Raw genomic sequence first — 16467 nt, forward strand, 5'->3', positions numbered from 1 at the left:
TCACCATTCTCAACAGATGGTTCCCCATCATGCTCTAACTGGCTGCTGACTCTAGGGAGAGTGTCTGGGTCCAGCTGGCAGAAAAGAGGAAGAGGGAAAGAAGGATGCATCCCAAGATTTACACATGAAATTTCCACTTGCATTTCATTGGCTGGAATGTAGTCACATGACCATTCCTAGTCTAAGGGAGACTAGAAAATGCAGCCATTATTCTAGACAATCCTCTGTTTAGTCACAAATCAAGGTGTCTATGAAAAAGCAAGTGGGGTGGGGGGAGTGGGCCTTGAGAGAAAATTAGCACTGTCTGCCATCATGTTTGAGATTCTGTGATCTTTACCCCCAATATTTTATTAAAATATTTAATATTTAATTAAAAGATGCTTACTCCTTGGAAGGAAAGTTATGACCAACCTAGACAGCATATGGAAAAGCAGAGACATTACTTTGCCAACAAAGGTCTGTCTAGTCAAGGCTATGGTTTTTCCTGCGGTCATGTATGGATGTGAGAGTTGCATTACAAAGAAAGCTGAGTGCCGAAGATTTGATGCTTTTGAAACAGTGGTGTTAAAGAAGACTCTTGAGAGTCCCTTGGACTGTAAGGAGATCCAACCAGTCCATCCTAAAGGAGATCAGTCCTGGATGTTCATTGGAAGGACTGATGTTGAAGCTGAAACTCCAATACTTTGGCCACGTGATGCAAAGAGCTGACTCATTTGAAAAGACCCTGAGGCTGTGAAAGATTGAGGCAGGAGGAGAAGGGGATGATGGAGGATGAGATAGTTGGAGGCATCACCAACACAATGGACATGGGTTTGGGTGGACTCCAGGAACTGGTGATGGACAGGGAAGCCTGGCGTGCTGAGGTTCATGGGGTCGCAAAGAGTCGGACAATACTGAGAGACTGAACTGAACTGCAAAGTGGCAAAAATGGGACAGAGGGGAAGTGGAAATGATCTATGTTCATGGGTAATTTTACATATAATTTTAAATATCAAGCTTCCTCAGTTTTCTTAAATCATTCATAGAACCAATAAAATGTTTTCTGTGCCCTACTATTTACCAAGCCTTAACTAAGGACACAAAGATTAATAAAATACAGTCTTTGCTCAGAAAGAGTTCACTGTCTAACAGAGAAACCATCATATAAAAAATAAAATAAAATACACTCTAAAAATTGCTCTGTATGTTCAAAGGCATACAAGGAGCTATAGCGGAATAGAGAAAGTACCATAATTCTAACATTCTAATTGTAAGAGATTTTGACTGCCAGTGGAGTAAGCAGCTAGAAAGTCTATATCCTAAATCATCTTGCATGCCAAGAAGCTTTCAAGTACATCCTGCCCATGGTTAATTGTTAAAATATATGGGGGCTTATATGGGTCGCAAAAAGTCGGATACGACTGAGTGACTGGACTGAACTGAACTGAACTATGTTTACTAAGGATATAAGAACTTGACATTCTCCTTCTCAAACTGGCAACTGAAAACGCTTATAATTTATACTCACTGAGTCTTATGAAGAATTAGGTTATTGCCCCTCTCCTCTCCCCCGAAAATGCATGTAATACTGTTTGACACAATTCATCCTTCTAGCAATTCTTAATTCTATCTTTAGAGAAATGTAATATATCTGGAGTTATTATTTTAATACATAACTAAATTATGCTTACTGAATTATACTTTGAGGTTTTGCCAAGAGTTTGCATGGAGGGACATCATTAAAGAAAATAATGAGTAAACAAGCAAAAATTAGGCCTGTGAAATCAGCTATTAGCTTCAGTGAAATATTAGTCAGCACAAAAATACTGCCCTTGTAAGCATTCAGTGGAAAAATGTGTCAGGTCTCAACACCAGGAAAACTACTGTTCTAAATTTCTGGTTTCTGTCAATATGGTTTGCTTGATCTCTATTCAATAATGCAGAGAAATAGAGGAAACCAAGAGAATGGTTAAGATTAGAAATCTCTTCAAGAAACTTGGAGATAAAAAGGGAACATTTTATGCAAGGATGGGCAAGATAAAGGACAGAAATAGTAAGGATCTAACAGAAGCAAAAGAGATTAAAGAAGAAGTGACAAGAATACACATTGGAACTATACAAGAAGGTCTTAATGACCCAGATGACCACGATAGCAAGGTCACTCACCTAGAACCAGATATTCTGTAGTGTGAAGTGAAGTGGGCCTTAGGAAGCATCACTACAAACAAAGCTAGCAGAGGTGATAGAATTCCAGCTGAGCTATTTCAAATCCCAAAGGATAATGCTGCCAAAGTGCTGCACTAAAAATGTCAGAAAACTTGGAAAACTCAGTGGCCACAGGATTGGCAAAGTTAGTTGTCATTCCAATCCCAAAGAAGGGAAATGCCAAAGAATGTTCAAACTACTGTACGATTGCTCTTGTTTCACATGCTAGTAAAATGATGCTCAAGATCCTTCAAGATAGGCTGTAGCAGTACCTGAATCAAGAACTCCCAGATGTACAAGGTGGGTTTCAAAGAGGCAGAGGAACTGGAGATCAAATTGCCAATATCCTTTGGATCATAGAAAAAGCCAGAGAGTTCTAGAAAAACATCTACTTCTGCTTCACTGACTATGCTAAATCTCTGTGTGGATCAAAACAAACTGTGAAAAATTCTTCAAGAGATGAGAGTATCAGACTACTTTACCTGTCTCCTGAGAAATCTATATACAAGTCAAGAAGCAACAGGAACCAGACATGGAACAATAGACTGGTTCCAAATCAGGAAAGGAGTACGTCAAGGCTGTATATTGTTACCCTGCTCACTTAACTTATTTGCAGAGTACATCATGCGAAATGCCAGGCTGGATGAATCACAAGGTGGAATTAAGATTGTAGGGGAAAATATCAACAATCTCAGATATGCAGATGATAACACTAATCACAGAAATTGAAGCAAAATTAAATACCCTCTTAGGAGGGTGAAAAGGACAATGAAAAAGCTGGCTTAAAACTCAACATTCAAAAAGTTAAGATCATGGCATGCAATCCCATCATGGCAAACAGACGGGGAAAAAGTGGAAGCAGTGACAGATTTTATTTTCTTGGTCTCTAAAATCACTGCAGACGGTGACTGCAGGCAACTAAAAGACACTTGCTTCTTGGAAGGAAAGCTATGAAAAACCTAGATAGCATATTAAAAAACAGAGACATCACTTTGCCCATAAAAGTCTGTATAGTCAAAGCTATTTTTTTTTCCTGGCTTCCCTCACAGCTCAGTTGTTAAATTATCTGCTTGCAATGCTGGAGACCTGGGTTCAATGCCTGGGTCAGGAAGACCCCCTGGAGAAGGAAATGGCAACCCACTCCAGTATTCTTGCCTAGAGAATCCCATGGACAGAGGAACCTGGCAGGCTAGAGTTCATGGGATCACAAGAGCCAGACACAACTTAGGGACTAAATCACCATGCTTTTTTTCCGTAGTCACGTATGGATGTGAGAGTTAGACCAGAAAGAAAGCTGAGTGCCATAGAATTGATGCTTTCAAACTGTAGTGCTGGAGAAGACTCATGAGAGTCCTCTGGACTGCAAGGAAATTAAACCAGTGAATCCTAAAGGAAATCAACCCTGAATATTTATTGGAAGAACTGATGTTCTAATATTTTGGCTACCTGATGCAGAGAGCTGACTCATTGGAAAAGACCCTGATGCTGGGAAAGGTTGAAAGCAAAAGGAGAATGGAACGGCAGAGGATGAGATGGTTAGATAGCATCACCAAGGCAATGGATCTGAATTTGAGCAAACTCTGGGAGACAGTGGAAGACAGAGAAGCCTAGCATGGTATGGTTCATGGGATCTCAAAGAGTTGGACGTGACTTAATGACTGAACAAAATCAACAATTCAACAACACATGGAATTATTGCAACTTATGCTTATTTCCTTGCTTTAACTTATGGGAAGCTCTGAAGCAAATTTATGACATGTCTTTAAGAACTATATAAGACCTTGGGCCTTGAGGTCTGCTTTTTTTACACCAATCCATTTTTCCATTTTTGCCAACTTTAATTTTTAACCTATCTTGATACACACACACATACACATACTATAGTTATGTAAATACATATAAAACCATTCTTAAGTCTGTTTTAGAGTGAGAAAAGACCACAGTTCCAGAGTTGTTTGCTTCTACCAAATGAAGAAATAACATGTAAAGAAATTAGATCCAGTATCTTAGATCAAGTCAAACAAAACTGTTCCTTTTGTAGATCAAATATCAGTGTGTGTGATCCAACTTAACCTAAGTGAAGAGTCAACCACTACAGCCTTCAGCTTGACTAAACCTTAGACATGCTTCTTTTTGACTGTAGGTCCCTGACCTCCCCTTTCTTAGAAAAACTACCAATGTAAATTCATTCTCTGCCTCTTTGAAATGTAAATCTTCTTCCAGTTTCTGGCCAGTTTTACAACCAAGGAAGGCCCTTCTTAAGTACCTAAGAACCAACCCTTTGAAATGTAACTCTAAAAGGAGATATTGCTCCACTCCCCATTCTCAGTGGGAGGACAGAAGTCTAACTTCCATAAACACCAATCAACAAAGATGCCTGATCACAATGGCCTACCTCCCCAACACCTCCACTACTTTTCTACTAGCTTGCCCACAGCACATAAAAACCTTCCTGCCTTTTGTTTCAGCAGAGGTGAGCTCCATCTCTCTCCTCTACTTAAAGAACGCAAGAAGGAAAGTGAAGTCGCTCAGTCATGTCCGACTCTTTGTGACCCCGTGGACTGTAGCCTATGAGGCTCTTCCATCCATGGGATTCTCCAGGCAAGAATACGGGAATGGGTTGCCATTTCCTTCTCCAGGGGATCTTCCTGACCCAAGGATCGAACCTGGGTCTCCTGCATTGCAGGCAGACGTTTTACCCTCAAGCTACCAGGGAAGCCCCTCCTCTATTGAAACAGTCTTGATTTAAGTCATTCTTGCCAGTTGAACTCTGGTTCAATTTTTCTTTGAGAGAGTCTTGTTTTTAGTCCTTAGAGTTCAGAAAAATTTCCTAAGGTGCTGGCAATATTGTTAAAAACTGCATTCTTTTCTTAATCTACTTTACTTGCAAGCACTAATAACTTGGGTTTCAATAAGTTTATATTAAGTTTAAGTTTATATTAAATGTGGATTTGTAAAAAAAAAAAAACACTAGAGAATTCCATTTTAATGTAGACTGCATACAAATAAAATATTTGAACAAAAAAGTCACAGTGATCATTGATAATTGAGGCTTCCCAGGTGGTGATAGTGGAAAAGAATCTGCCTGCAAAGCAGGAGGCCCAGGTTCGATCCCTGGATCAGGAAGATCCCCTAGAGAGGGGAATTGCTACCCACTCCAGCATTCTTGCCTGGAGAATCCTATGGACAGAGGAGTCTGGAGGGCTACAGTCCATAGAGTCGCAAAGAGTTGGATATGACTGAAATGACTTAGTATGCATTCATAATTACTGTGATATTAGTTTTGGTATTTATGTCATCTTTCATTTTTATTTGCATCTTATAACTAAATGACTTATTTCTTCAAGGACATACACCTTGAGGCACTCAATAAAATTTACTGAGTTGAAAAACCCACGCACGAAAAGCCCTTTATGTTTACATTTCTATGAAGCAGAGTTTTTCAGAGGTCTTGAGAGTGGGCTTGTTATTCTTTTAAATGACATTTAAATGATTCATTGTTTATCAATACAACCTTTTCAGAAAAAAATTTCTTTATGATCTTTAGGCAAGTTTAAATTTTCCATTTACTGTGATGATTCACAATCTTTATACTAATCCCAATATCAGTCTCCACACTGAAGTATGAATTTATAGCTTTTGGCCAAAATTCTAGCATTACTAAGAGCCACATTCTGCCCCTTTGTCACAAGGAAAAGAGAATATATCTTCATGGTTATATAAATGTTTCAAAATACATGGAGTAATTTGACTTTCCCTGAATGCCAAGCCAGGACTTATAAGTACAGGCACAATTGTTCTCTTTAGGTTAAACTTTTAGCACAATGTTAAGGAAAATGGTATGTGAATTTAATAATAGACCCCTCACTTGGCACAGTCAATAAAAATGTGAATAACACCTGTAAAAAAAACAGTGGATTATTGGGATTATACTTTACCAAAATAATTATTTTAATAGTTTTATTCACGAGTAACATTCTAGGCAATGCCAAAGAATGCTCAAACTACCGCACAATTGCACTCATCTCACACGCTAGTTGGAGAAGGCATGGCAATCCACTCTGGCACTCTTGCCTGGAAAATCCCATGGACGGAGAGGCCTGGTAGGCTGCAGTCCATGAGGTCGCTAAGAGTCGGACCCAACTGAGAGACTTCACTTTCACTTTTCACTTTCATGCATTGGAGAAAGAAATGGCAACCCACTCCAGTGTTCTTGCCTGGAGAATCCCAGGGACAGGGGAGCCTGGTGGGCTGCTGTCTATGGGGTTGCACAGAGTCAGACACGAATGAAGCGACTTAGCAGCAGCAGCATACGCTAGTAAAATAATTCTCAAAATTCTCCAAGCCAGGCTTCAGCAATACGTGAACTGTTAACTTCCAGATGTTCAAGCTCATTTTAGAAAAGGCAGAGGAACCAGAGATCAAATTGCCAACATCCTCTGGATCATGGAAAAAGCAAGAGAGTTCCAGAAAAACATCTATTTCTGCTTTATTGACTATGCCAAAGCCTTTGAATGTGTGGATCACAATAAACTGTGGAAAATTCTTCAAGAGATAGGAATAACAGAACACCTGACCTGCGTCTTGAGAAACCTGTATGCAAGTCAGGAAGCAACAGTTAGAACTGGACATGGAACAACAGACTGGTTCCAAATAGGAAAAGGAGTAAGTCAAGGCTGTATATTGTCACCCTGCTTATTTAACTTTTATGCAGAGTACATCATGAGAAATGCTGGGCTGGAGGAAGCACAAGCTGGAATCAAGATTGCCAGGAGAAATATCAATAACCTCAGATGTGCAGATGACACCACACTAATGGTAGAAAGCAAAGAAGAACTAAAGAGCCTCCTGATGAAAGTGAAAGAGGAGGGTGAAAAAGTTGGCTTTAAACTCAACATTCAGAAAACAAAGATCATGGCATATGGTTCCAACACTTAGATAGAGAAACAGTGGCAACAGTAGCTGACTTTATTTTTCTGGGCTCCAAAATCACTGCAGATGGTGACTGCAGCCATGAAATTAAAAGGTGCTTACTCCTTGGAAGAAAAGTTATGACCAACCTAGACAGGATGTTAAAAAGCAGAGACATTACTTTGTCAACAAAGGTCCATCTAGTCAAAGCTAAGGTTTTTCCAGTAGTCATGAGTGGATGTGAGAGTTGGACTATAAAGAAAGCTGAGTGCTGAAAAATTGATGCTTTTGAACTGTGGTGTTGGAGAAGACTCTTGAGAGTCCCTTGGACTGCAAGGAGATCCAACCAGTCCTTCCTATAGGAGATCAGTCCTGGGTGTTCACTGGAAGGACTGATGTTGAAGCTGAAACTCCAATACTTTGGCCACCTGATGCGAAGAGCTGACTCATTTGAAAAGACTGAAGGCAGGAGGAGAAGTGGACGACAGAGAATGAGATCGTTGGATGGCATCACCAACTCAATGGACCTGGGTTTAGGTGAACTCCAGGAATTGATGATGCACAGGGAGGTATGTGCTGCAGTTCATGGGGTTGCCAAGAGTCGGACATGACCGAGCAACTGAACTGAACTGAACTGAACATTCCAGACTTCAAAATCCAGCTGAAAGGAATATGGTATTTTCATATCCTCATTTAGTTGAAACTATTTTGCCATTTAGTTATAAGCATAAAAGAATTTCTGTAAAGTGATCTGACTTAAACAAAAGAAGTATTTTCACAACCTAGTGCATACATAAACAGATGCTTTTGTATCTTTGAGGTGTTAAAATTCCATGAATATCGGCTTAAGGAACCTACCATACAATAAAAGTATGTTTTTACATACACTATACTTAAGATAATAAACATATAAAAATACTTGGAATAGGAAAGGTAGATGATTAAGGGTTTTTGACCACAAACCCTACTGAGTGATACTAAACATTAGAGGATAATTTCAAACCGGGTGAGACCATTGGATTTTGTTTAAATGACGTACAGGTGATGAGGTACACATATATTCTAACTCCACTAAAATCATTTTAAGAAATCATAGGCATAAAGAGAAGAATAAAAGGCATTAAGTATGGAAAGATCATTTTTATGCCAAAGATTCAAAACAAATCTTAGCAAATTGTCAAGAAGATATTCGAATATTTTGAGTTTTACAGAGGGGCTTCTTTTTTATTATTAAGTAAGTATTAGTCACTCAGTTGTGCCTGACTCTTTGCGACCCCATGAACTGCAGCCCTCCAGGCTCCTCTGTCCATGAGATTTTCCAGGCAAGGATACTGGATTGGGTTGCCATTTCCTTCTCCAGGGGATCTTGTCAACCCAAGGATCAAACCCAGGTCTCCTGCACTGCAGGCAGATTGTTTACTGACTGAGCTACAAGGGAAGCCCATTTTTAAATTATTACATCAAATCAAAGGCCTTTTCTTGCTTTCTGGTGCCCCTACAAACTAATACTGATATTCAAACCTAGATAGATTCCCTACTCTGGTTGATCTTGTTTCCTTACAATTCTCATTCCAGAGCCCTGACTATACTACAAAGTTCTGATTCTTCTCCATGGCCTGACATTTTCTTCCCCCTCTAACTGCAATGTATCCAAATTCTTCAAGGATCAATACAAAGTTCAGATGCCATGAACTCCTGTCTTATAGTTTCGGGTATCTCTGATCTCCCCTCTTTCTGAATTCATCTACTTCTAATTAGCAATCAAAATACAATGAGCATTAAAAGGTATACATAACCTTTTCATGTACATATTATTTTTATTTGCCTAAATAAACTATAAGTTTGCAAAGGTCAGGAATTGTCTTTTATGTCCAAAAGTATCACATATTCTCCAGATGTTAACAAACTAATGAAAAAAATGTAGTATCTTGGCAGCAATATGATTTGAACAAGTGAAAAATAATGGTTCAAATATTAACTTCTTTTTTTTTATTCTCATACTTGTATTATTAAAATTTTAGGACCTCCAAGACTTCAGGAGACTATAAGTCAATCTTTACCCTTAAAAGGATATTCTATGGATTTCTATCTATACCAAACTCTCTCTCTCTCCCTATCTACTATATACAAGTACCCTATATGAAACTTTTTTCCTGTACCTTGCTTTTTCACATATGTACATAATTATATGTACATACTTTTTTGCACCTTGGTTTTTCACACATGTATTTCCTTATCCGGAGTAGGCAATGGCACCCCACTCCAGTACTTTTGCCTGGAAAATCCCATGGACGGAAGAGCCTGGTAGGCTGCAGTCCATGGGGTCGCGAACAGTCGGACACGACTGAGCGACTTCACTATCACTTTTCACTCTCATGCACTGGAGAAGGAAATGGCAACCCACTCCAGTGTTCTTGCCTGGAGAATCCCAGGGACGGGGGAGCCTGGTGGGCTGCCATCTATGGGGTTGCACAGAGTCGGACACAACTGAAGTGACTTTAGCATAGCATAGCATTTCCTTATCAATTCACATACAGAGATGACTCATTGTCTTTAAGGATTATAAAGCATTTCACTGAATGGGTTTACTCTATTAGCCTGTCTCATAGTGAAGGAGATTCAGTTTACATCTGATATTCTGCAATTACAAACTCTGCAGTATATACCTATGTATCTATAGATGTAGATTACAATGCAGATGTTATGTTTGTGGCTAGTAAGGTTTGGAAGTAAGGTTTCTGGGTCAAATCTATGCATATTTTTACTTTGAAAGATATAGGCAAATTGCCTTTCATAGAAGCTACACCAATTTGCCCTCCTACAGGCAGAGTATAAGCTTAATCTTTCTGACTTTACTGCTTCTGAGAGTACCAACAAATGTGGTAGGTTTTATAGATACACTTCTTGAAGTGTATACATTGTTCAAATCAGACGTACTACTGTTTTACACACCCAATTAATCCCTAAGCCTGGTTGATTCTACTTTTGAGATCTTTGGAACAAGTCCACTCTGCCTGTTTCTTTATTTTTAAAATAGGAGTGTTAATTGTCCTCTTAGCAAAAGATAATGGTGAGAATTAAAATAATAATGCATAAAGCCGCCTCGAGGTGGCTTTGGTGGCAGAGGCTGGGGAGGCTTTGGAGGGCGAGGAGGCTTCCAAGGAGGCAGAGGAGGAGGAGGAGACCACAAGCCACAAGGAAAGAAGACGAAGTTTGAATAGTTTCTTCTATCCCTGTCTCTCCCTCTTCCATTTGAAAGAAAGGACTCTGGGGTTTTCACTCTGTTACCTGATCAATGACAGAGCCTTCTGAGGACATTCTAAGACAGTATACAGCCCTGTGGTCTACTTGGAAATCCGTATAGATAACATTTCAAGGGAGATAACCCTGTTGGTGTTGACTGGATATTCGTATAAACTTTTTAAAGAGAAGAGTGATAGAGCTAACGCTTATATGTAACTCTTGAATTTATATTGTTTCTTCCCATGTACAAAACAATTTTTTTCCTACGGGGGAAAAAAATAATGCATAAAAGGACTTAATATTGACTGGCACATAGTAAGAGTTTAAAAACATGACAATGGAAATGATGATGACGATAATAATGATAACAGTAAGGAGACACTGATGATTAACAGATGTCTGCCCCAGTACCTTTCAGTTACTCTACTTTGCCCTCACAGTAAAGCCCAAAGTCCTTGGTACAGTTTATAAGACTTGAACTGATCTGATTAACATAGATAGTGTTTCTTCCAAATTTTCCTAACCCTCAGGTGCAGCTCCCTCATAAGACTGTGTTCTTAAGCTACAATAACTTTTGGAAACAACAGTTTACCTCCTTTCAGTTCAGTTCAGTCGCTCAGTCGTGTCCGACTCTTTGTGACCCCATGAATTGCAGCACACCAGGCCGCCCCACCCATCACCAACTCCCGGAGTTCACTCAGACTCAAGCCCATAGAGTCCGTGATGTCACCCAGCCATCTCATCCTCTGTCGTCCCCTTCTCCTCCTGCCCCCAATCCCTCCCAGCATCAGAGTCTTTTCCAATGAGTCAACTTTTTGCATGAGGTGGCCAAAGTATTGGAGTTTCAGCTTTAGCATCATTCCTTCCAAAGAACACCCAGGGTTGATCTCCTTCAGAATGGACTGGTTGGATCTCCTTGAAGTCCAAGGGACTCTCAAGAGTCTTCTCCAACAACACAGTTCAAAAGCATCAATTCTTCGGCACTCAGCCTTCTTCACAGTCCAACTCTCACATCCATACATGACCACTGGAAAAACCATAGTCTTGACTAGATGGACCTTAGTCGGCAAAGTAATGTCTCTGCTTTTGAATATACTATCTAGGTTGGTCATAACTTTTCTTCCAAGGGGTAAGCATCTTTTAATTTCATGGCTGTGGTCACCATCTGCAGTGATATTGGAGCCCAAAAAAATAAAGTCTGACACTGTTTCCACTGTTTCCCTACCTATTTCCCATGAAGTGATGGGATCGGATGCCATGATCTTCATTTTCTGAATGTTGAGCTTTAAGCCAGCTTTTTCACTCTCCTCCTTTACTTTCATCAAGAGGCTTTTTAGTTCCTCTTCACTTTCTGCCATAAGAGTGGTGTCATCTGCATATCTGAGATTATTGATATTTCTCCCGGCAATCTTGATTCCAGCTTGTGCTTCTTCCAGCCCAGCGTTTCTCATGATGTACTCTACATATAAATTAAATAAGCAGGGTGACAATATACAGCCTTGACATACTCCTTTTCCTATTTGAAAGCAGTCTGTTGTTCCATGTCCAGTTCTAACTTGCTTCCTGACCTGCATACTTCCTTTACATAGGTCTATATTTCCCTCTAGATTGTAAGTTCCTTGAGAACAAACACCAAGTCTCAACACAACCTAGTAAACCTAAAGCCTATCACAGTGCCGGAGATGGAGAAGAAACATAATAAATGTATGTTAAAAAATAAAGAAATAAATGTCCAAAATAAAGAAATGTAAAATTCTACAGAATGCTGAACTAAAGCAGTGACTCTTTCCCTTTTAAATGATAAAAATATCATTTTTTTTGAGTTTTATTTACAGGTTCCAGACTTCTAAAATGTAATCAGTTTTTAAACTGATTTTTTATGTTTCTTTGAAACTTGTATACATCAGAGAATAATAATTATGCAAACATTGAGGGGAAATCATTTCATTTTTCAAGTCTCTTTTGCTCCTCAATTTTATCCAAACCATGGCTTAGAAGGAAACTAAGTTACCTAAGATCTTTCTGTTTGGATATGCAAAATGAGGTCAAACTCATTTATAAAGTGCTAATACTTTATCTACTTCTGGAATCATCACACACAATCCCTAACAGGAGACAGATGTCTCTCTCTAGAACAATTCTGTGATTAAGGTCAGCATGGCTATAGACCAAATCGCACAATTACCTTCCAAGTTGTTTTTATACCCAATTGATACTTGGCCCCCCAAATGCAGACGGTTGGGAAATCCCACACATTACAACTTAATAACGGCACAGACGGTAACCTTGGAGACAAGCTAATGCAAAGCCTTATGTGTCCTTTCACTGCATTGCAGCTGTCATTTAACTTGTATTAAAGCCATTTCATGGGAGATATTAGTATTCAATTGAGCATGTCAGTAATTGGTCTAAAAGCATTCATCACATGAGACTTGGCTCTATTTATGATTATCCTAAGTACCCACTTCCAAAATATCCCTTATGTTCACATTATAGGAAGTACTTATCATAAGAGAAATAAAAGGTTATGGGCCTTAAAGTAATTTTTAAATAAATTAACACACTAAACAAAGATCACCTTAAAAGAGTTTGAGATTATTTTCTTCAGAATAATTGACCATTCCAGATATTATTAGGACTTTCTGAGGAAAATTCATTTTATTCTTATATGAACTACAATGATACATTTTACACCTGTGTTTTTGCGCTTTGATCTCATTTTCTTTGAAACCATAATATAGTCATAAGCGTCTCTGCTGCCTACATCTTCCAACTCCATCTCTTCCTAGTTCTTCTCCATGTCCCTGATTCTGCACAATCTTTCCTAAGACTTTAAACTATTCCTTTCTCTTACTTCCTACCTTTACTAACAATCGCCATGAAATATTACCTGCAGCGACTGCCTTCCCTTTTTCATCACCCACCTCTGCTTTCTACTTTCTACTCCAATAATCTCATCACCAGTCAACCGATTCCAGTAGTCTTCTGTCAGATGCCATTCTCATTGTTCACTTGTCCTGAACTCTCCTTCTTTGACTTCTAGGATGCTGAAACATCCAGGCTCTCCTAACCCTCTCTGTCCTTCACTATTCTATCATCATTCCTCCATTTCCTTTATGTTCAAATTCTTCAAAGTTTTATCTAATGTGATTTTCCCAGTACATGATTCACAAAATTCTATCTATGGATCTGATTTTTTTTTCTGACTTCCAGAATCATTATTTCTAGTTATTTATTAAACAGTTGACAAACCTTGTTTCTTGCTGTTATTTTACCACTTAATAATATATCAAGTCACTGTTTACTTTTTATACCTACTACCAGGACTGATGCTGAGGCTGAAACTCCAATACTGTGGCCACCTCATGCCAAGACTTGACTCATTAGAAAAGACCCTGATGCTGGGAGGGGTTGGGAGCAGGAGAAGGGGACGAGAGAGGATGAGATGGCTAGATGGCATCACCGACTCGATGGACGTGAGTTTGGGTGAACTTCGGGAGTTGGTGATGGACAGGAAGGCCTGGCGTGCTGCAATTCATGGGGTCACAAAGAGTCGGACATGACTGAACTGAGCGACTGAACTGAACTGAACTGAACCACCACCCAATTCAAGCTCCTATTATGCTTTGTCTTAATTATCTTTTTTCAGATAATTTTAACTAACTGAAAACATATACATAGATAAAGAATACTTTAAAACCTTAAGATGGACCACCAGCATTCTAATTGAAAAATAGATTTTTTAAAAGGTTCTTTGGCAGTTTAGTGTTTGATAAGGAATATATCATTGTCTGGAAAATACCTGAAGCCTATCCCTTGAGTGCTATTCTTCTCTGGTACGGTTTTCAAATCACTATCTAGAAATGGCTCCATTGGCTTTGAACTTGTCTCTGATCCTCAATCCATATTAGAAATTAATTTTACTAAGGCAAAGCACATATATACATAAATTCCTTATTTAGAAAACCTCAAATAAATCCCACCACCTAAATACTACACTTGGGGTCTTCTTCCATATTGTCTGGCCCTATTTTCTGGTCTGTCCTCACTCAGTTGGATTACCACCATTTAGTGAATTTGTTTTCACCCCCTGCTGCAGGCCTCACACAGCACTATGTACATTGTAAGTAGTCAAAAATATTAAATTGAAATCTCAGTTCAAAACTCAAATTTTTCAGATGTACCTTATTGTACCCAAGGGTAGCACTAACTATATAAGCCTTTTAAAATGTATGATACATCTGAACTGCCTAAGGTTCTTCAAATTTACAATATTTTTTGATGAGTCCCAAAAGGTTCAATCTCATGTGGATTGCCCAGTAGAAAAGATTGACAAAATACAGTTTATTTAAGAACAGAAAGAATTTTTTCTAAATAAATCTTTCAAGTGAAAAAATATCTTCGGCACACTTAATAAATATTCCTGTAGTCTCAGAACATAAGCACTTTAGTATTCAGGATTAACTTGGGAGAAGTGGGGAAAACCAGCCTGTGAACACATTACAGTTTAGGAATGTAATATAGATGTTGATTTTCCCCTGAAGACTTGCCAAGCATGGCTTCCAGGCTCTTCATGGTTCAGCTCAGGTTACCTTGTTGATCCTCATCTCAAGCTACCCCCACCCTACAGGCCCCCTAAGGACTGACAACACGGTGCTTGGTTATCTCCTCAATAAACTGAATATGTTCATGACTGTATGTTTCAGAACAGATTGGTCATTATGTTCCTACTTGGGAATATCTCTCCCTTCCTGGTCCTGAAGATCTCTTTGTCCTGAAAAGTACAGCTCAAGTATCAATGCCCCTTGTTATTTAAAACTTAGTAGAATGATGTCCCTTTCATATTTATACCCTTCTCATGATATACATATTTCTATTGCAATATTTTTCATGTTTCACTATTTGTCTGTTAAAGGTGAGCATTGTGTTTTAATAATATAATATTCTTTATCTAAGAAATAGTTAAAAAAAAAAAAAACATGGACTGAAGATTCAAGCCATGAGTGTGAGGAGCATCTTGTGTTTTAACAGATGGACAGACAATCAGAGTGTAGATATAGTAATATTTCTTTAAAATATAATTATTTATAGATATTTTTTAAAAACTAACAAAGCAGATAAATTCAACAGTTATTCACTTATCTGAGTTCTAGTATTTCCTTAAGAGTTTTCCCCAGTGGCTCAGTGGTAAAGAATCTACCTGCAATTCAGAAGACGTGGGTTTGATCCCTGGGTAGGGAAGATCCCCTGGAGAAGGAAAGGGCAACCCACTCCAGTATTCTTCTCTGGAAATCCCATGGATAGAGGAGGCTGACAGGCTACAGTCCACAAGGTTGCAAAAGAGTCAGCTAAGATGTAGTAACTGAACAACAACAAAGTTCCTTAAGTGAAATAATTACATCTTATTTTTTTTCTTCATTCCCATACTACTTAGTATGGTTTATTATCTAGTAGGAACATTCAATAAATATCTGCTAAATTGATTTTAGTTGAATTGCTTTATTATTATGGTTATGTAAATAATTGATTTTTTTCTAATATTTCTTCCGTTTTTCCTTTTGTTTAACAGTGAAGTCATCTGCATATCAGAGACTCAATAAATATAAGGAAAAATGGCCTACTTCTAAGAGATGAATTCTTAAATGTTAAGAGCTTCTCTGTTGATAAGTAAATAGTTAACCCCTTCATGGAAATATCTATTTCATAAGGAATATAGCATCTTACAGTGAGGCATTTTTATTAGATATAAATTACAGTATGAGCAAAATATGTGCGTGTCATTCTTTACTAAGACACGTTTTATTCTTTTGGACATGATCTGAAAATACCCAACAGCATCAAAAGTCAGTTCAGCTCTTCAAACAAGTCCTTCTGGTGAGCCTAGAGAACTGACTTTTCTCTGCTAGTCTTTGACTTTCGTTTTGCAGAGACAGACATGCTTAATTAAAACCGAAAATTGAGTAACTTCCCCCTTTGGGCGCTAAAAAGAGAGTTTCTAAAACATGTCAGAGTATCACTGAAGTTTCAATGAAATACACAGTCATTGGCAGAGGGATGGTGTCACCACCAGCAAAGTGAATTAGGGATGGAAAAATAGCTCAGATATTCATGCTGAGATGGAAAAAAAAG

The 16467-nt window shown here is 38.5% G+C and overlaps 1 protein-coding gene across 3 annotated transcripts in view; it reads right to left on the bottom strand.

Moving 5' to 3' along the window:
• Window positions 1-16467, bottom strand: part of OXR1 (oxidation resistance 1) — a 517492-nt gene that overhangs the window by 423031 nt on the left and 77994 nt on the right. The window lies entirely within an intron of this gene.

Source organism: Ovis canadensis, chromosome 9 (genome assembly GCF_042477335.2).
Source record: "Ovis canadensis isolate MfBH-ARS-UI-01 breed Bighorn chromosome 9, ARS-UI_OviCan_v2, whole genome shotgun sequence".
Lineage (NCBI taxonomy): Eukaryota > Metazoa > Chordata > Mammalia > Artiodactyla > Bovidae > Ovis > Ovis canadensis.